General features: G+C 39.9%; 1 long non-coding RNA gene across 1 annotated transcript in view; it reads left to right on the top strand.

Moving 5' to 3' along the window:
- Positions 1 to 9,262: 9,262 nt before the first annotated feature.
- Positions 9,263 to 22,827, top strand: part of LOC113942968 — a 43,938-nt gene continuing 30,373 nt past the window's right edge. The window contains exon 1 of the long non-coding RNA XR_003526133.1: positions 9,263 to 9,355. This is a non-coding gene — a long non-coding RNA (uncharacterized LOC113942968). The remainder of the gene's footprint in view (positions 9,356 to 22,827) is intronic.

Genomic DNA, 22,827 nt, shown 5'->3' with positions numbered 1-22,827 from the left:
ATGAATCTATTTCAACCATCTGAAACTGCAATTTGGCATATAGTGAGAACAGCTGAGACAGTGCAGGAAATTTCACGCAAATCTCATACCTCTTAAAGCAATTCCATTTGCACTCTGCATTTTGTTGTTTTCTAGAAAATAAACTCACCAAGCTACTCAGATGAGCTGTTCTCAGAAAACTGGGGTTATTTTTAAGATGACAGATATACCCTAAGGGGAAGTAAAAAAGGAAGAAAAAATGGCACTCAGAAGAACAGAAAAACAGGAATTAGGTATACCATGATTTAAATACACATGTCTTTGCCTTGGTCCAATTGTGAATAAGCTATCCCTATAGCAGGGAAAGAAAACCTGGCTCATATTCAGACATGTGAAAACACAAAATTTCCAATAAGCAAGACATATCTTGCTGGGCTCTGGGAATTCTTTCCACAAATGACCTGTGTAATTAAAATCTGCATTGCCTTCTTGGCCAAAGAGAATTTCATGGAAAAACAGCTGCTAGCATCCATTAACTGCATTTAAATGTAGTTTATAGGGAAACACTCAGGTGCCTTTTGGGCACTGAGAAGTAAGATATAAATACACGTTAGCCATTATCAACATGCATACTTGTAGCAAACTGCTTTCAGGGATTGAAAGCTGGAGTCACATATTTCAAGTGTCACTGATAACCATATGTGTTAAAGAGCAGCCTATCACAGGAAATGTACTGTAGGGGATGTTTCTGCATTTGAATGTGAAATGAGGCCTTCATTTAATGACCAAATTCTTGGACCTTTCAATTTTGTTGCTTGAAACATCAAAACACAGAGATTATCAATTACTTTCACATCAAAGAATTCATATGAATGTTTTGGAAATAAAAGATTTTCATTTTATCTTTTTTCTGCTCTAAAAAGAGATTCCCTGTGAGTTAAATCTTACTTTTTACTAAATCTTCTTTCACAAAGCATTCCTTGCTTTAGAAAAGTTATCAAGAATCAGTAACAGACCTTCATGAGTCTTTTCCCATTTGGAAATTTGTGCCTGGACTAAGTTTTGAAAAACAAGGTATAGAGAAAGAAAATTGGAAAAAAGGGTATATAATATGCCTTTCACTTTTATAATACATTTAGGGGTAGAAAGTAAAAAAGTATAATGAAAACAGGGAAAGCAGTTCTGTAAGTTGTAGATTTAGTGTGTTGGTTTTCCTATGGATTTGAATTTGTGGTTGTTTAGAGCTCTGATGGAAAATCCCTCAGTGCTGGAACATTTAAAAATGTCTCTTGCATGAACTCTTTGATGTGTAAATGGGTGAACTCACATTGCTGTCTCTTCTTCCCAGAGCCACTGACAGGGTCTCACTCTTTCTGCACAGCCTCTCAAAGTCTGTTCTGAAGATAGCCAAGAAATATGCAGAACCTCCATTATTTCTGAGGACTCTGTATCTTTGTCAAATTTGGCTGAACTCTGGTAAGAGATATTAATTCGAGGAAGGATGGTATAAACCTTGTGCTGTCCTATGCATCCAACACTCATGATTCTATAAATCATGAGTTTTCATGACTAAAAAATGATTTTTTGAAGTGATTTTTTTTTGTTTGAAATGGCACTCGGTGTTTCAATTTTGCTTCAGATTTGTGGTAAAATTGAACCAAAATATAGTGGAATACCATGCAATAGTAAGTTCTTTCCTTTTTTTTTTCTGATAGGAACATTTTCTTCTGTTGTAAAGCTCAGTCTGTTCTTCGAGAAACAGGGTCAAAGAAATGTTTTTCTCTCCTCTGAGCCCAAGGCAGACCTTTTGTTTGGCCTCACCTGACCTGACCTGACCTGGCACAGGCTAGTGAGGAGTCCCAGCTCAGAGGGCTTTTGTTGGCACCAATGAAAAGTTCCTTATGGCTTATGCTGCAGAGATCAGGATGGTTCTCAGACCTAGTCTGTGAATTCAGATGAGATTGAACTCTTTACTACCAGATGGCAAATAACATTGACTAAGATATACCAATTATCCTTTGCTTTTCCCTGTCACTGAGAAAAACTTTCATCATTAATTCAACCATACTTTGTAAACCATCTTTTCAGGAATGGCTTTCCTCTGTGGTGTAGACAAAACAAATATTCCCTGCACCTGCTTCTTTACAAGTACATGCTCTCCTTACTCCCTCCCAGTATCAAAAGTTACTCCAACAAGATTACAGAAAGTGATGGGTTTCACATGATAAACATTCAGTGAGAAAGCCAAAGCAAAGAGCAACTGGACTTACTGATGCTATCACCCCTTGTAAGTAGTAAATTGTTACAGATACAAGATGATAAGGAAGTGCACCTAAGACATAACAGGCAGTCAAGTTTAAAGGTTTTCTGTCTTGCCAAAGATCCAAGAAGACTGGGCATCTGCTTCAGTGTGTATAGCAAAGACCTTTTTATGGACACAGATGTCAAGCAGTGGATCTTTGATACTAGCTGGAGGCAATACATCTGTCTGCTGACTTTTGCTAATTTTCTCTTTCGGTCAAACTCAGAAGTAGAGCAGCCTGGCTTGCCTGAAAGACTTGGTAGAGAAGCTTTCCCTGCTGAGGTTCCTGCCAAGAATGGACAGGAGACCAACCCGCCCAGAGGGAGATTGCAAGTAGACTGGTGAGGAGAAGAGTGATGCCTCTGCCAAGTTGGCATGAGCTTCTGTGGAGAGGCTTTCTAAGGCAGCAGAGAGGGTGATGGTAGGCAGCCATGTGTTCTTTGCTTTGGTAGATGTGGCTTGTCCTCATTCCTGGCACTTCACTCTCCTCAGTTTGAAAAAGGCTGCTAATTTTTTTTCCCAATTACACCAATGAATAACATCATAAGTTAGGAAAGCAAATAAGCCAGTTTGGTCCTTCTCTATAATGCCTTTTCCCTCAATATCAAAGATGGGCAAAATCATCTAAATACAATGAGGATTTTATATCAATACATCTATATAGGTGTGGATAAATAAAGAAATGAATGTGTAGTACATGTACAGGAAAATCACTTCAGGGTAAGTCTCAGACCATCAGGTTTTGGCACATGAAAGGAACAAGAAGGTATTGCATGTGGGTCATAAAACACAAGCAACCCTCTTAGCACAAGCACTTCCTTGCAAAGAGGAGATCACTGTGGTGACCTCCCCTTGATATGGTCTCTTGGGCTGAAGGGTGGCACTGGCCTCCTGTACCCTATGAGTAAGAAGATCCCTTCCAACCCACTGAGATGGGCACATCTGTGCTTCTGCCTTCCCAGGTTTGGAAAGCAGGCCATGACATCCTGGATGGATAGTTGCATGCAAAGAGTTGCAGTCAACACCTCACTGTCCATGTGGAGACCAGTGACAAGTGGTGCCCCTCAGGGTTTAGTACTGGGACTAATAATCTTCAACGTCAATGTCAGTGACATGAACAGTGGGATTGAATGCACCCTCAGCAAGTTTGCTGACAACACCAAGCTGTGTGGTGCAGTCTACATGCTGGAGGGAAGGGATGTGATCCAGAGGACCTTGACATGCTTTGGAGGTGGGCTAAAGCAAACTTCATGAAGTTTAACAAAGAGAAGTGTAAGGTCCTATACCTGGGTCATGGCAATAACAGACACACCTACAGACTGGGGAAAGAAGTAATTGAGAGCATCCCTGCAGAGGAGGAATTGGAGATGATGTTTGATGAAAAATTCAACAAGAGCCAGCAGTGTGTGCTTGCAGCCCAGAAAGCCGAGTGAATCCTAGACTGCATCAAAAGGAGCATGGCCAGCATGTCAAAGGAGATGATTCTCCCTCTGCTCTTATGAGACCCCACCTGGAGTACTGCATACAGTTCTGGTGCCCCCAACAGAAAAAGGACATGAAGCAAGTCCAGAAGAGGGTAATGAAGTCGATAAGAGGACTGGAGCACCTTCCCTACAAAGACAGTCTGAGAAAGCCTATGGCAAGGAGGGTTGAGACTAGATGATCTTTAAGGCCCCTTCCAACCCCTTAAGGTTCTATGATTTCATGATCCAACACACCCAGAAACCAGACAAATCAAGCCTGAGGATAACATAGAAAACACAAAAGCTCCAGATCCACAAAGTGAGTAGCCTTTAATGCTCTGGGTATGTAAGGCTAACCTGTGATTTTTAATAAGACACTGAGTGATATTTGAAAAAACACAACATCCAAGGGTATTATGATATACCAAATAAATGCATCACAGTATTGCCTGTAGCTGTTGGTAGCAGTAGATGAATACCAACTCTCCATTAAAAATGTTGTTTCATATAAATCAGAGTGGTTTGCAATTCAATTTTTTACAGGGAAAATTCAAAATATAATGCTGGAGTATTTAATTTTGATGAGTTGTTTAAAATATTGTAAATGACTGCTATATATTATCCGTGTAAAATATCAGGTATATTAAAGATGCATTATTACAACATTGAATGTCATATTAAACAAAAACTAAATGATTCAGAGGAAAATATTTTAAAATGACCCTTTACTGAATTTTTTTTAAAGAATTGGCAATTGTAGAAAATGGTTATTTTAGGAATAGTTTTTATTCTAACTGGGAACTAGAATTATTGAAAAGCAGAATAGTCCACAAGAAAAATTTAAGTTCCCAACTGTCTCTTTCCACTGGTTTAAATTACTTATTTTGGACCCTGCTGAAACAATCCATGGCAAAGTCATTAGATAGATCTAGGAATTTGTGCAGGCTATAGAGTCAGTCACGGGTTGCTGGTTTAAATCTAGAGGGAACAAGGAATAGTTGATACATGACCTCAACTGTGCGGTATGAGTTTACCTCCCTGGGTGTAGGTGACAGTAACAGAAATAGCATTTATTAGTCCACTTCAGCATCTCATCCAAGGTCTGACATGGCAAAGTAGGGAAGCCTACTGTGCTGCAGGCTGAGCTGGGTTTGCTCCATGGATAAAAATTTAGCTTCCCTATTCCAGGTCCAATCCAGGTTTTATTAGCACTGTTGCTGTTACGCCAAAGGAAAAGCTAAGATAGCTGCTTAATAACTAGCAAGAATAACAAAAAAGCATCAGACTAGAAAATTGGTTAGAGATGGTACCCTGGGAAGACAGGGACAAAAGGCAGTGAGCTGTAGCCAGCATACAGTCCAAGGTAACAAGCAATCAGCGCTGGATTAGCAACCAAGGCAACTTTAATAATGTAACTACAGTGTTCACAATGATTTAACCACACTATCCAGAACACAAAGCTAATGGTGATACAGTGAATGAAGCCAGAAGAAGGTAGTATACAAAGAAAAAAATCTGTAAGTGCCGGCACACAAAAGAATCTCCATTGGAAAAGGCCAAAGTTTAAAATTTTTGTTCTGCTTGCTTGTTTCCCAAAGAACATAGAAGGCAAGCATTTAGGTTTTGGTAGTTGTCATTTGCTAGCCATGCAGGGAAGCTGGGCTTTTTCAGAAGTTCCTAGTGACAGGTGACTTACAGAGTGTGATAGACCAACTATTTTGCTGCCTTTGAAAACCAAACAACAAAGGGTTTTGCTATTTACAAGTCGGAAGTTAAGGAATGGATCTGAACTACAGAGTACCCTCTCAAAATACAAAAACCCCTCTCTGCACGCTCTGCCTGCAAAATCGGCCTTCATCTAAGTTAACATTATGTTATAACTCAACCTAATTCATGGAGGCTGCAAAAAGAAGTATAAAGTGAGAACATAGGAATGTTGTGGCTAAGAACAGGCTCTCAAAATTTATTTTATTACTTGCCTACACACCAAGTCGTACCACTCTACTGCTGTGATTAAAATGGTAGAACCTCTCTCTAAGGACTACACCCACTACTTTATCACTGAAGATGCTTGCCTGAATAAAATCCCTGATTGTCCTGTGTTGCATTCTCTCCCTCTGTGAAGTCAAATTCTTTTCTAGAAGTGACAATGTAAAATGGCTGCTGCTTTTACAACTGCTGTGCTTTGTGTACATATTCATAGGCAGAGCTTTTGCTGTAGTGACAAACAAATGGATTTTTACAATCCTATACTCACACTAGCATTGAGGAGTCCATAGAGTCAGGAAAAAATGAATAAAATTCAATTGTGCCTCACATGTCCTGACCAAACCACTACTGCAAAATCCAGTTGCAGCAACAAATTCTGTTAATTGCATTGTGCAAACTAGCTACAGAGCCTGACCTGAAGGAAAATTTAAACTCCCAAGGGAAACATATATTTGTAATACATACTATGGACTGCCCTCAAATTCAAGTCGCAGTGGCTCACCAAATCAATTCTGGCAGACTTTTGGAGCCCTGTGAATTCCTTCTGACCTGAAAACTATGCAGATCCTATGCTCACCAGCTGCTGGGGATATTTTGGTTAGCTCCCGGCTAGTTCTAAGTGGACACTACAGAAATGGTTTCTGCTCCCATTGACAGTATCTCTTTGAAAGAACTATATTTAAGAAGCCCAGTGATGGCGATGGAATTGTAATATTTAGGGTTTGTTCAGTTTATGTGCAAAACCTATGTTAAGCTGGATTTCCTTCTGTGGGAAGTATGTGAGAAAGGATCCAGAGAATCTGCATCCTAATTTTGTCCCTATATTTCTAAGTATCTTTCAACTGCTGTTGCTAAACCCATATGCTAAACCTGGTCATGCCAGGCAGAAGAGTAGCCCCCATTATCTTGGACCTTAAGCAAAAAAAAAGTTAGTCCTACAGAGGGGCCAAAAGCGAAGCTTTTGTCTTTGTTCCACAAAAACTGCAGTATGAACTGCACCACTCAACCCTTTGGCTGGAAGCTTCATTTACATAACAATGCAGTGCTGTCGTTAGTAATAGCACTTCAGGACATTTTTTCTGAGTTAACAAAAATATTAGGCGTGCTACTAATACCACCCATTTCACAGGTTAATATGATAAATGATTTTTTTGTACTGCTTCCCTTCTGCGTTACTTTTTTTTCTGTTACAGTTCCTATATAAGTGGAACCTCTAAGCATTTCCTGCCTTGTGCCCCTACCTTTGTGCAGGCAGTCTTTAGGTCAAGCCCAGCTTTAGAAAAAGCTGAAAAATCATATTCTCAGCAAGAATAAATGCCTGGCTGAGCCCAATAGTTCAAGGTATGAAATTTGCTCACTGAGCATGCAGAGAGCTTCGTGCAACACATATGCAAGGAGCATCCTTACCGGGCAGTATCTGTGCTCCCTTCCATGACCAGTAGGGTGGTCTAGACCCCCAGCAGACAGACAGGGGTTCCTCCCTCCCCCTCACTGCTCAGCCTCTATTACAGAGCTAAACTGTTGAAAAGTGAGTTTATTTGGGTTTCTTTAACTGAAAAGAAAAGATAGCTACAGAAAAAGTGGGTTTGATTGCTTTGTATCCTGTCTCCTTAAACTCCTATGTGCCTATACCATGTCTGCAGCAGCAATGCGCTAACAAACACTGCTTGGTCAGACTGTATTCCTCACGTCCTTTTCTTTGCTCTTTCCGTGGATGTGCTTAGGTGATTTTCCTGCCTATTCCTGTTTGTCACATCCACAACTTTCAGTACTTATCTTTGAGGAGAAGAAACTAGTCTTTGCTTGCTACTGAGAAAACCAGATACAAAGAGGTACCTTCTATATCTGTCTCTGAGGACCTCATGTTAGAGCCAGCAGAGGAACTGGGTCTAAATTGCCATAACCAAATACCTCGAGACATGAACTACATCCAGACTCAATAAGTATTGATAGGGAAAGACATGCAATAGAAGAAGTCACTGAGGAAAACTGAAGAGCTAATGTTGGCTGCTGACTAGAAAGCCCTAATCCCTTTGGATCAGGACACAGTCATGTGCTGAAAAGATCAGTCTTTAGTTTATGGAGATCCCTTGATTGTTTCAGACAAATTAAATTACTCAGAAAGACTTGTTACAGGTCATTTTTATTTTTGAAGATTATCTTCTGAAAGCAAGAGCCTTCTTTGCTGTCCTTTTGATACATTTGATTTTGTCATGCACATCATTTCCTGACTGATTTTTCTAGAGTAGTGTTGCTCTACAATATAAAACCTCCTCTGGATTTCAAACACAGTACAGCAAATCCACCTTGGGATGAATCTCCATGATAGAAGCAATGATGTGTTCAATGATTGTATTGAAATTAATTTAAAATATATTTATGATTTAGCAAGACTTTAATGAGCTTTGAAAAGTTTTCAAAACAATTTAGGATGCTTAGAAGAAACCTCCTATAAAAAGAAAATGTTACCTGTATAAAACACAACAGGATACCATGGATGGAAGAGCCATTCAGACCATTTACTGAGGTGGTCAAAGCGGATTTAAGACTCAACAGTGTGCTGAGTAAGTTAAACTGCCTATTAGCCAGTGCAAGCTGTACCAGAGGCTGTTTTCAGATATGTTTAATGGGCAGGAATCCAGCATTACTGTCATGTCTACTTCTATCCTTTGCCTGTCCCTGCAGTTTGTAGTGGTATTTTCATATTGTATAAAGCCTATTTATTAGTGAAACTACTTTCTCTGGCAATGTTGCAGCTTCAAGACTTAGGCAAGGTAAAAGAAGAAACATCACCACCACCCTCAAAAAAAAAAAAAAAGATAGTTTCCCCCCACATAAAGAAAAAGCAGTCTAGAAATTTAAAACATGTGTTTTAGAGGGGGTAATACTACAGGTCTCCTTTTATTTTTTTTCCCTTAGCTTCTAATTACTTTTCTCTTTACAGCTCCACATGACAAGATATCTCTCTTTCTAGCCCAGAGGGAATGACTGAAGCTCCTGTTTGACTATTCCACTGCTTTTCTGACAGCTGTACTGCTAACTTTGCCTTCTTTTTTTGTTGTCGTTCTTGTTTTTCCTTAGCTCTTGGGACTGGTTAATAGAAGATCTCTGCTGTGAAGCCTATCTATGACATCGCAGGACATTGTTTCTCTCTGGTAAATTTTGTTTGTAACAGGGGAGGATGAGTTGGTGCAGACAACAGCAAGCTGTGGATAGTAGTAACTCCATCAGCTGTGAGGGTCTTTATCAGAGGGCCTCATTCAGTGATAAGTACAAAAACAGGACATGAACCTGATCTCTGGAAAGGAATTAAAGACAACTTCTGAGCTTCTGACAGACCCCAGTGAAATCAGAGTGCCCAAGTGTCCCGTTATTGTCCTTTCCTGTTAGCTCATGAAGCATAATGGGACAGCACTCCTACTGAGAACCTCTAGGGGCTACTGCAGTTCAATAAATCATAATAAATAAAGTGCAAAACCACTTTTGAGTCTGAAATGGGCTATGTTAATCTCTAGTGTACTATCTTAGACTTCAGAGGAGTTACACGCAACGGAATTTTGCCCACTGAGCCTTTGCAGACTGCTCTCGCATTACCATGAAGGATGAAGGATAAAGGATGGCAGTGAGCACAGACTATTCTCTTAGGACACAGTGTTTTGTCTTGTTTTCCTGGGGGAGAAATTAGTCTTTCAGTACTCTTGTTTTGTTCCCTGCTTTCTGATAATATTATAAAAGTAGCATCTTCATCTCACGCTGTGTTCTGCACAGAACACACCAAATTTGTGTACATAACAGTTATTTTGCTCTTTGCTAATGCCTTCATGAAGATTACTTTTATTTGAGTTAATAAGAATCAATGCTTTACTAATTTGTTCTTTAAAGATACCATACACCCTTGATAATTCTCCCCCACCGCATGGGGTTCGGATCACTGTGAAGTGTTGCACGCATCATACAAGGCACAGCAAGAGAGCGTGCATGTGAGAGAAGGGGCAAGTTTGAGAACAGCCTATTTGAGAAACTCAGAATTTGGGAGGAAATCTCTACAGGATATCAAAGCAAATTTCACTCCAAGAAAGTTTCACTGTGTCAATAGATGTAGCACAAAGGCTGCCTGTTGTTTCACAAACAATGAATCTTCTCCAGCCTATAAATAATGTAAAGACAAATCTCAGGATTTTTAAAAAATTCTGCTAGCTTGAGGCTACCTACTCAGTATGCCTCCTTGTTTACAACTTCCACTACAAACATATATTGTGTTTGTTTTCAGACAAACATCAGCTTTCCCAACTCCTGCAATTAACCTCTAGTATACATTAGCAGCAGCCTTTTAAGCCACTTTTATATCCAGTGATGCTGGGCAGCATGGTGGAGGAGTGGTGGGCTCTTACACCACCAAGAAGTGAGCTCCTCAGTGGGAGGTGTGTGGTGCAGCCCCTTTGCCATACAGTGCTGATGAGTTACTGCAATCAGCTGCCAGCCCTTTGGCAAGTCTCTGCTCTTCAGGTAAACTCCCTTAAAGCCATTTATAAAGGTAAAATGAAACAATGCATTGAGTAAAGGTTTTACTACACCTTACACAGATCTTAAGTGGGGTCTACACAAAGGAACGGATTCGTAACATTCAATTTTTTGTTCAAAGGTAGCAGGTCATCCTTAGTGTAAGAGGGCCTAGACTCCCAACATCTCCACAAGTGCATGTGAATGCCCTTACTGCTCAAGCCCTCCCTGCATTTTGTTTGTCTCTCATATGCATCCTGTGCAGATGCAGTAAGCCCAGGGGAGAGACCTGGTGCTTAGTCTAGTCTGGCTTGCCAAGATTAAGATGCCTACCACAGCATGGAGTCATATGCTTGGACTCCGACAGGATGCAGAGGACACAGACCCCATGCCTGCCCCTTCCTAACCAGGAGGGCCTTGTAGGAAATACAGGTGCTTGTTCCTTTTGTTTGGTGTCTGATCCTGTCCCTAGGTGTAATCTATGACAAGTGTCTGTTCACATGGGTTTTAGAATCTCATTAGATTGTAGGTGCTTAGAAAGAGGTTTTTAGTGAAATCAGGAATATGGAGTCCTGGGCGTTTGCATAGCTTACAGAAAGGAAAACAAAAGTCCACACTGATGGAGTGTGGGCAAAAAGGGAGATTTGGATAGCGGCTCTGGAGTTAAGTATTTAAAATCCACTTTTTTTCAATTTCAACCACTTTCACTATTGGAATGATCCTAAAACAAATTGTTCAAAAAATGAAATTTGGGTCAAGGACAATTTAGTCTATGGCTCTGTCTACTACACTTTACATGAAATATTTATAATGATGAAAGGGACCTGAGTCTTGACTACTTCTAAATACCCTCAGAGTTTCCTCTTTGTTGTTAGCCCTTTGGTTTTCCTGGAGGCTATTTTCAAATGAACCAGAGATTTTTGAAACTAATGCAATTTATTTAAAAGCACATTATGGGGTTCAAGAAGGGACAAATAGTTTATTCTAATACAATGTAACAGAGCAAGACTATAATGAAGTATGGTCCACACCAGAGAGCTGGATTCAGCTGGGATCAGTTGAGGAACAACTGCAGGCCATAACCATCCATCAGATTTTCGATGCTGTATGGAAAAAGGCATCCACCCAGATCTTCCCAGTTCTCTGAATCTTGACCAACAGGTGTTCATCCACACCATGACAGCAACACAATAAACTGCTCAGCCAAATTCTGTGACTAGACACAGAGGGAAAATTCCCCTCTCCTCTGCTTCTGGCCAATTCACTCAGGACAGAAGTTTCTTGGACAAACTATGACTGACCCATTCCGGCAGTTATACCCATTGAGGAGCTTTCAGCCTGTCAGTTGCATAATCATGACGTATACTTACAAAATATAAGCAAGAAAAAACCTGAAGTTGCATGAATTTAAGAAAACAGCATAGGGGAGGGTAGGGTCACCAGGTCAGATGTTGTTGCTGTCAGTCCCCCAGAAGGTCAACTATTCTCAGGCTTTTGTTAGCTCTTAAAGGTATTCCAGGTGCACATCTAATCTCTAGGCCCTACATATCCAGATGAGGTATTACTTCCTTGCTGCCCAAGTCAGGTTTTGTGTTCTAAAAATGCTCTACAGAAATATCATTATAAATCCATAGCTGAAAGGGCCCATGCATCTTAAGTGCTCTTTCGTTTTCCACCTCTGAATATTCTGCCAGCGGAGATTTAGAACATTGGCTCTGTAAATGCTTTCATGTCAAGACTAAAGGCAACACTTGTATAATTCATTCTTTGACCCAACAGCAGCTTTATCTTAGGTTATCACTTGTTAAGCTCTCTAGAATGTTTTAAACATGAAGAGAGCTGCTGTGTATATATATCCAGTGTATTGTATTTTACTTGAACAAATTTGACAATAGCGTTTCATAAACATCAAAACCATTTCCTTTCTGTGCTGCAAATTATGCTTTAGATTCATTTTTCTAGACAGAAAAAAAAAAGAAAATTTATCTTCTATCCGATTTGTAATTCTTTACTGTAGGTCACAAGAGGTTGCAGATTTATATACACCTGCTTGTGTGTCTGTATTTTTATATATACTTGTGTGCATAAAGGAAAGTTCTGGTGTATGTATATAAATATACCTTTATGTATAGTTTGAGTGCATATGTATTTATAAGTATAAATATGCACACACATGAGGGCAACTGTAGCAATTATATACACTGCAGTGTAAATGGACAACTGGATATATACATCAAATGCACTGCAGCCTGATTAGAATAATAACTAAAGTTTGCTGTACATTAAAATAATGTACACTACTCTGTGTAAACCCATGGGTTCTGACAGCACAGGATTTACCCCTCAGTTTTCAAAAAGCTACAACTGTATTTAAAATCAGAATCTAACAGTGAACCCTCAGAACTGACATCAACAGAATCCTCTTTGATTTGCATCACATAATATGTTTCAGAAAGTCAGAAGTCTTGTAATATAGAGTAACAAGACTCTTGGTATCAGACTGTGTATCTACTTCCAACAATGGTGCTCTCTACACCATAAGACAGATAACTTTTCACCCAAACACCCCATTCTCAGACTGTAATCTGATTCCTCCCTCCCTTGAAGTTATGACAAGATCTGAGTACTTGCCATCCTCTTATTGCCTCTTTAAAAAAAAACAAAATAAACCCAACAACAACAACAACAACAACAAAAAAAAAAAAAAAAACCAAAAAAAACCCACAAAAGGTAAAAAAAAAATCAACAATTAGTTGGGAGCATAGAGTGGGCCACAAGCATCCAGCGATACATTCCCCAGTGCAGATAATTAAGGGACCAAGGAACGCAATGCAGACAGAGCAGCTGAGCCCTGTGCAGAGAAGTGGGTGCTAATTTAAATAGTTTAGTCTCAACATCCATCTCATCTTCTGGTTACCCACTGTGACATCTGCACAAAAATATTTAATAATCACGTAATATACTAGAATGAAACTGCAAAGCTCAGTGTCTGTGCAGGAAACAAACATACCACCTGCTCCTTGGTACTACCACCTACAAAAAGTACATGCTGCACTCCTTGGCATACTTATGACTTAAAAGCCAGAGATGGGGAAGCCCTCAGCTGACAATGGCTGCTGGTGGCTGTGCTGTGTCACAGAAGCTTAAGTAACTCCTGTAACCCAGTGGCGATCAGCTAGGGCATAGGCAGTGATGGTGGCAGACCTCTGTCAGATGCCTCAGCCCTGAGTAATTTCTCAAGAAGACATCAACGGGAGTAACATGAAGAAAATACCCTGAGTGGAAGGACAACTAAAGTTAAAGCTCCATCAGGAAAGAGATGCTTTAGAAATGTGGGCAACAGCTAGACAAGGTTTAAATGATCTAATTTGTAACTGCAAATGATAGTTGCCAGCAGCGAAGAGGATACTTAGAAGAGAGATTTCTTTCTGACACTGCTTGTTTTGAAGCACTTTATGGTTTTAATAATTTTCGGTTAATACAGGCAGCAAAACCTATTAAAATATAGTATAGAACTGCAGAAAAAATGTGCCATATGCAGAATTAACTGATTGTGGTTGGAGTACAGGATAAAAAGCAAGGTGAGAAGGAACAGAGTACTAAAGTGAGTTGGAACTAGCCCTGACTAATGCAACCAGCAGATGTTACCTACAGTGTTACTCAGCTCCACTAGTCACAGCTGTCAAAAATTAGATTCTAGTCTAATTTAATCCCTCATGCTTCTAAAGCTGGTGGGGCACCACCACAAAAGGTAGCTCCAGAGGTTAATGAATCCCAACTATTTGGAAGACAGCTTGAAACAGCAATATCTGTCCTCTCAAAGGAGCAAAACCAAATACCATGGATGATACCTTCTTACTTTTTCCTACTTTTAGCTTACTTTCCAGCTGCAGTTAATGTGAAATTAATCCCATTTATGACCCAGGTTGATGATCATAAGAAAAGAGTAGCACTCTAACACAATGGACATGCTGGACCAGCCAAAATCCTCTGTTTTTCATGTGTGGTTGGGGTAGAAAGAAAATAAATTTGTAAAATACTCCAACATCAGGCACTGTGGAAGGTGAAGACAATGGTAAGCATTTCTACTAAATCTCTGGTTCTGTGCCATAAAAGTTAAAAAAGTTTTAACTATTTAACCATAACCAAAATACCAAGCCCCTGACAAGTTGGACTGATGTCCCTGATGTACCAATCACCATAAAAACCTTCAATTGCTTTAATTTTAGTTTTATTTTGAGTTCAGAAGCGCTTCTATTTAAATTTGTTGCCATTACCCATAGAAAAGGAAAATCACAGCTCACACTGAACGACAAAAACCTGCACATATTTTTAGGAGTTATAAACAGTTAAAAAGCCCTGAGGCCAGCTGAGGCTAATGATTTTCTATTCAATACTTGGAATTTTCTTAAATAAATAGATAAATAAATAAATCAGCTGTCAATCCTGTGCTTATTGTTGCACTAATGTCAAAGCCATTAAAAAGATAAGTATGTAACGTAGTATGCTCCACTAGCACTGAGGCAATGACATCTTTTTAGAGTATGAGTAGAAGAAATTATTGCAGACATACATTTTGAATATCTATTTGAAGCTATCATGTTTCAGTGAATGAAATGTGTTTTATCCTTACTTAGTCTGCAATCAAGTCTAACTCTATGGCTTAGCAGGCTAATGTTCTCACCACTTTAGCTTTCTTTCTTGGCAGGGGATCAGCCTCTCTTTGTTGCTTACATTGAGTAGGCAAACTTGCAGATTTCAGTCCTGCTGGCATTTTTCTCTGAAATAATGAGTTATAGTGTACCTTTTGGCCTGACAAAGAAATTGTGAGTCTGGGAGCATTTCCCTCAGACAGTGTAGGACCTCAGAGAGGGGCTGATGGTGAAGAAAATTCATCATCGATGTCATTATAAACAATGCAGCTCCTTAGCAAAATGCTTGAAACACATGCAGAGAACTAAATTAGCCATGGTAAGAACAACAACAGAACCCGGTCTATAACCACTTAGGAAAAAGTACTCAGATGAAAACAATAGGACTAAATAACTTGAACTTGAATGGAGTTATCTGGGTTTTTTTGTTTCCTTGCAGGTCATGTAGGAAGGAGAAACAGTGCTACACCTTTGATGTAGTTTTAATAAATATTCAAAGTCCCTTCAATTACTGCCTGAGTAATTACTGTGGATGCAAACAAAATGGGGAACAACAGAATGACTTTCTGGGCTTCCTCAGGGGAATGGACTTTGGAAGTAGTAGCACTATATTGCATGTGAGGCAACTTCAAAAAGAGAGAGAAGGAGAAAGCTGCGAATAGTAGACATTGTAAGCCGCTCAAATACACTACATTGATAGCTGTGCATGTAGAAGAGTCTGCATTGGCACTACAGCCCTCAGACACTGGTTTGCCAATCACAGTTTTGGAAATGATACTTTCTTGCTCTTGGTACTCTGAAGGAAACCTGTACATTACCCTGCTACCTGCTTCAGTGAATCCTTTACAATAAAATAAACCTGGCCATGAGAATGTTTTCAAGCCAAAACACAAGTTAAGAGACTTGTGTTTGTAGTGAGAATTTAATTCCAGCCATCATTTTGAGCACATCTTATGTTTCAATCCACTGGTTGCCATGCTGTGACCAGCGTTTTTTAGACGCATACCATGATCCCTCCTGCGATCCCCCACGGTACTTCAACAACACTACTTCTCTCAAGAAAACAGGTAGGGCTTTGTGGTAGCTGTTTTTAAGCCATTGCAGTTAATGAAAATATTTTGGACTGTGTTGGTGAAAAACATTGGAGAGTTTGTATGCTGTCTTGAATAAAGCTGAGAGATATCACCAAGTCCATGGATTAGTCATATTGTTCTCTTATGTACTCTTTGTTCTGGAGAAGAGATACATCTTGTTGTCTCACTCCATCTCTCAAGTTACCAGCTGGACAACCTTGTAATCTCTACGATGACACAGCAGTAGGGTCCTACTCTCAGTTTTTTCCATTCATTAGGTCAGTGCTCCCATTGTAGTTATCACTTCACCTGACTCTGTGGTTGCAAGGATGGGGTATGTATCAGTGGACTCTAACCTGCAAATTTTCTGAGAATTGTATCATCACACAGTGTGTGGATCTGTCCTCTCAGTCTTAGAGAATCAAGTACCAATGACTCAACATCATGCAGATACACAGTCAACTCCTGTGTCGTTGCTGTCCTCCGGTAAATCTAAAGTGTGCTGGTCTTAGCAAAAGTAGATCTTTCCTAAAACTTAAAAATGTAGACAATGGTTTAAATACTTCATGCCTCAGTCAAGCTAGTTGAAAGATTGAGGAATACTGAGGATGAGGTGTAAACACTGAAAATCAGAACATGGGTGTGAAAGTCATCTTTCTGTGCTTCAGCTCCCTGTTCTGCATTTTATAATTTCTGTCAGCAGACAGTTGCTTTAGGGAGCCTGTATGGGAAATGCTGGGCTTCCTCTACTCCTGTTTCCATAGATAGGGTAGTCTCTGCTACTGACTCTTGATATTCACATTTTTGTTTTGGAGAATGCAACCCACATCATTCAAAGCTTGTGAGTGACAGGGAAATCTACACAGGAAACAGGATCCATCTGTTCTGCTATTTCTGGTTAAGAAAGACTCCCTTTCTGATTGTCATTCCAATGGTCCACAGCTTTCTTGGTTTATTAAGGGCTATATTTATTATCTCTTGCCTTCTTCTGTGACTCAGCAGCAAACAGGCTGAGATTTACAAACAAAAGTAAAATGACATCAGCAGTTGTCAAATAGAAAAAGACAAAGCTGACAAAGACATTTTGCTTTACTGCTTCTAAGCAGATATTGCAAGTAACAGAATGCACACACACACACAGAGGAATAATCAAAATGGAATTTTAAAACAGTTTCCAGCATCCACATCCTGAAGAAAGAAAAGTAACTACCTGCCTCAATAGCAACTTATATTTTAAGTTCAGCTGATCAAAAGTGAGCACAGCAGTAGCTGTGGTCAGCTGCAGCAGCTGAACCAGTGAACCCTTGCACTGGGACTGAGCCAACAAGTGTCAGCTGGGCATCAGCCTGATAAAAGACCTCAGTAGGACATGGGGATGGTGCATGCCCTTACAGCTATGCTAGGCACTTCTTTTCTGTTACAGGTAGTTTCTGCATGACCAGTACTGAGGTAAAAGTATTGGTTAAATGCAGGGTAGTCATGGATTTCTGACTGTGCTACTCTGTATATGGTCAGCTCCTATCAGTGATTTTTGAAACTAATGCAATTTATTTAAAAGCACATTTTGGGGTTCAAGAAGGGACAAATAGTTTATCCACACATGTTATCCACACACAAACTTTCCCACCAATGATAAGCTAGAGCAAAACCATATGCCAGGCTCTTCTGGAGCAGCAGTAGAAGCACCACTGAATGTCATGCCCTGGGAATCACTTGGCACAGTCAAAACAATCCAGTAAATTCCTTGGCAGCATCTGATAATTTTCTTTATCTTTCTCCAGTTTTCTATGTCACTCAGTGAATCAAGAGGCTAATTCATCTCATAGATCAGCTTTCTGCTATAATCAGGTACCTTGTTTGGCATTTCCTTATCTGATCAGCTCATCAATTATTTTTCCTTGTACAGAAGAATGAATAACTGAGGACTACTCAAGTGAGAATTGATTGGGGTTTGTTTCTCAAACAGAACCCAAATCAAATTTTTGATGATGTTACCAGTGGATGCTACCCAGCTTTAAAAGACAGGTGCTCACATATTTCTGTCCTTTCCTTCCCACCACAGCTCTAATCAGAAAGGAAAAAGGCCTGAAACATAGTCAAAAAGATTTTTTGCTATGGGCTTATATTTCTTCACCTCTGCCTCTCTTTCTGCCTCTCCTAGATTCCCTTGATCAAGAGTCTCTTGATCTTTTGGTTCTGAAAGTCGTCGCACCAACTTTCAAACATATCCAATCATTCATAACTTCTCCCTCTGAGAAAGATGTCAAACTTCTTTTGCATGTTTATTTCTGATCCTCTTTACAGACACACTTAAGAGCTTCCCTACATTAACATCCCTACTCTTCACCTTGCTTAGGATGATTCATTTTTCTTTTCAAAACTAAATGCCAATATTTTTTTGATCTCAGGAGTGAAACTGACCTTTTACCTCTGTTTTTTTTAATAGCTGTGGGGAAGCATTGTTAGTTTTGAAGCCTCCAGCTCATGGTATTTTCTGCTTGAACAGAAGTTTAAGCATAGCCAAAGCATGTATTTTTCACCTTAGATAATATGCCAGTTCTTTAAGACTGAGAGGCTCAACAGGTAAATGGCCAAGGATTTTACTGAAATCAACCATTTAAGTTAGACCAGCTGAGACTCTGGTTGGAGATATCAAAAGCAATGCTCTCTAGACAGTAAGTACAGTCAGCAATTGACTTTAAGTTACTTTTCTTGTCAGTAGGTACTTTTGCCTTGAGGATGTCAAAGCCTGTTTTTCTGAATCTTCTTTGTACTTTTTTGTGATGGTCTTTGTGTTATTTGGGTATAAATTCACCTTCACGTGACATATTCACTTCTCTTGTACCTTGACTTTTAGACTGGGTGCTGAGCTGATCTCTCTGTGAAAGCTGTCTGACACATCCTATGGCTGTCACTGAACAAGACTGAGTAGCCTCTTTTTCTGCACATTGGTTTTTCATACTTCAGTGACTGTCATGTTCATTTTTGGAGGGTCTTGTAGCTCCGCTTCATTTCCTACGCAAACCAACAGCTGCAATTGAGTAGGCTGAAAGCACTCATGTCCATTTTTCTTCCACACTGCCCTTTCTTCATACTTTTTTCCTCTCTATACCTTCAACAATGACTGAGTTAGGTGGTAGAAAATTTCAAGATCCAAAAAACCGCAAAGTGATGACTCCTTAACTTCGTTGCACCTTCCATAATGATCAGTATTCTTCTCTTGTGTGGGTGGGAAGGTATGCATCAGCACTGCTGTCTAGCCAGAATGTTGCTGGGAAATGAAGTTTGGTAGAGGGGCAAAGCCCACAACAAAGAATGGGAACGGGAGGGACTTTAAGTCTCTAGAATGTTGTGATGGCTCTCCAGAACTGAAGTATTTCATGCAGTTTCTTGGTTTGCTTGCTCGGGTTTTCAATGAAAAATTGAAGTGTTCTGCAGAAAGCAGAATGATTTCATGAATAATTCACTGCAACTGAAAGCTCGACTCTCTGTTGTAAAACAGTTTGATGTAAAACTTTTCAGTTGCTTTTAATTAGGATGAATGTAGAGCTCTCTGTGCTGTCCTGGGGCTCAAAAGGCAACACAGCTGTTGTCCTGCATCCTCAGTAGCAGTAAGTATTTGATCAACTTGTGTGCTTAAGATATAGGCTTGAGAGGAGGGAAACAAGGTGTAGAAGTCCCCTTGGATTCTCCTCAGAAATTACATGACTTGGCATTCTTTAGGCCAGGGGTAAGGCTTATTTTTTTCCTTGCTTGTTTTTTCATTGGATTTTTGCATTACACAAAACCTTTGTTCATTCATTTGTTTGAAAAATTTCATCCTTGTTTCCTATTGCACTGGGTATGTCGCCTGTTTGTTGCAACTGATATTTTTCACTGAGATGGATTAAAGTTTTCAAATACCTTTAAGCTGATGTGCTTCTAAATGAAATTCTGTAATTATTACTGAGGATATGTACCATAAGAAATAATTATCCCATTTTTGGTGTAAGAGAGTAAACTGAGGCTGCCAATTGCTGCATGGACAACCTCAGCAAAAAAGTCACCACAAGCCACCATAGCTGGTTTGGGAAGTTTTAACTGCACATACATTAGTTTCTCCCTCAGTAGAATATGTGCTTTTTAATCCTCAGGACTTCCAGAGTCAATGGGCACCTTATCCCCAACCATCCTCTCGTTTTTCTGCCCAACTGCTGGAATATGGGCAGCATTTGGTGGAGGTGGCACATAAACGCTGTGGCTGATTTCATCATTCTGTCAAAGAGAGGAAAATAATCAAAGAGCTGCAGCAAGAAAACAAATGGCCAAATAGCTGTTGAAGCAGGAAGTTCCAATTCACTGGAGCTCAGCTTATTACAGACCATATGCCTGAGTGGCTCCTCTCATAAAGTGCTGTACCCAGATATGGAAACAAGTGTGAAAGTACCTGTTGTTCATCAGGCCTGATTTACTATAATCATATGCAACCACTGGGAGACTGAAAATAAGAACCTGAAGAGGCTATGGGGCTAAGAGGAGAAAGAATCCTTGACAAAATATAACGTTAATATATATATTTCCCAAATATTCATGTAAAGATGTTAACAGGTAATAATAATATGCTTTCCAAGCTAACAGGAGATGCTCTTGTTTTAGTGCCTAGGCTATATTCATTAATGATGATCGATATATTAATATAAGTAGGGAAATAAACTGAAATGCTCTTCTACTTTATTTTTAAATATCATGGGTTTGAATTAATAGTTTCTCTTGACAGATATCATTAGCTCATGTTCTTTTAACTATGCCCAATGTTTGCAGGGCTTGCTGAGTAAATGAGGGACTGAGCACATGACTCAGCTCCTGAATGCCGGATGTGTTACAGAGACTGAATGACAGAACTGTCAGAATAAGGAGAACTGAAAGGGTGGAAGAAGTCGGGTTTTAACCCGGCATTTCAGCTATCTTTACTTGGCAGAGCTTGCTCCCAAGAGGGAAAGGCTAAAGGCTTAGGCCCCAGTCAACCATTTCATTTGGGTGTTAGGAAATCTTAATCATCTAGCAAAGGTAAGTGACCATCAGCAACAGAGTTTACTCTACAGCTGCTGTATTCCCCATTCTCTCTGCCGAGTGATCATTTTCTTATAGGTCTTAGTTGCTTAGTGACTTATTCTGGAAGACTTTTTCCTGCCAAAGTGCATTTGCTAACTTGGAAAAACTATTCTTATTCAAAACAATGAGACAATCACTTTTACTTATTCTGGAGGAGGTACTCCACTCTAACTTCGTATCATGTCCTTGATTCAAAAGGATTTCTCTAAAGAAGGTGATACTTCATCTCTCATCACCCTGTGTTTTTGTGGCCAGTTGCACAGCTCTGTCGCCTTTTTCTCCTCTAGACTGGGGTTGTGTAACCTGTCTACTAGCTCTTTGCACACATAATTCTCATTGCTGTCATAATTCACTACAGCTACATAAATCCACCCACATTTTGTAAAAAGGATGATGACAAGCTCTATTTCATTTCATTTCATTTCTACTCCCCCTCTATGTGAGAGACTCCTGTTCTACCTTTGAAACCTTTCACCTTTATTCTCTATTTTGGTGGCTTTTGCCTCCCCTTTTATATTGCCTACCTGAAGGCTTTTTTATGGCTTGCGTGTCTTGCTTAACTTTCCCAGCAGCACATCAAGTAAGGATGCCCTTCATAACTACAACGAGCTGTGCTGACAGCATTGGTCTGTCTCTGTTTTGGTTTGAAATGCTTTTACATGAAATGCTAGGAAGGTGTCTAGACATGGTGCAGAGTAGGCATCACATGCACACTGTTAGCAGACATTACTAATCCCTCAATGCCAGTTGCTGTCCTCATCTGTGTTAGTTCAGAGAAAAAAAGGCTATGTGACAACATTTTCACCTGCACAGGATGGTTTTAATAGCTTTTCTTCTTGTAATAAGCAGAACTACATATGGAAAGTTGGTTTCTTAGAAATTAAAAAAATTGTCTTACCAGTGATCATAAAATTTGCCATTCTTTTCTTCTGTGTCGCGTAAAAGTCCATTAATTATCTCACTGTCTCTCAACATGGCTCCAAAGAAGAAGGTGACCACCTTTTTCAATAAAATTGCAGATTTATAATTTTCCAGCTCAGTGAATTGTTAGTATTTAAATATATTGAAAGGCCAGTGTCAGACTGCCCTGCCTCCCTGTGCTGCTGCTGGAAGGGTGCCTGAGGAGAGAAAGAAAAGGAGTAGAGAAGAAAAAACAGGGCAGGCAGATGCGATGGTAGGAAAAGCCTGCAAAAACAGAAGGGGTTAGAGTGTTCTGTGGGGCCTAAGGCTCAGAGGTGGCCCTTGGTGTCTCCTCAACCCTCCTATTCTCCCAAGTGGGAGCAATGAACACCACTAGGTCACCAGACAGGGCAAGACTGGTTTCTCTAGAGAGGTACAGCCCATCACTTTGGCTGTTAGATGAGGCCCAAGCTGCCTTTTGCCTCTTTGCCCGCTGACTTTCCTAGGGAATATCAGGAGAATAGGACATGAACTCTGCACCATACCTCAAATCCAAGTATGCTTGACACAGCCATGCAAAGATGGGGATGATTCATACTTTCTGTCAGCTCTCCTTGGTTGAGAAGGGGAAAGATGAGTCCATGCAGGATATTCCCGCTGTTGTCTGCATTTGAAAGTTGGTTTTACCCATCTGCAGAACTGTACATTCTTCTCACAATGAGGAAGGCAGGAAGAAAAAAAGAATGTGAAGCAAGGTAAAGTGGTTGAAAAAAAGAAAATTAATGTTGATCTAAATGAAAAGTATCAGAAGATAGAAGGATGGGGGTAGCAACAAAGGTAGAGCTGGGGCTTACGTTTTTGTGCCTGCAGCTTGTGAT

Source organism: Corapipo altera, unplaced genomic scaffold (assembly GCF_003945725.1).
Source record: "Corapipo altera isolate COAL_440 unplaced genomic scaffold, ASM394572v1 2b, whole genome shotgun sequence".
In the NCBI taxonomy this organism is placed as follows: Eukaryota; Metazoa; Chordata; class Aves; order Passeriformes; family Pipridae; genus Corapipo; species Corapipo altera.
This window is presented reverse-complemented; position numbering and strand designations above follow the sequence as displayed.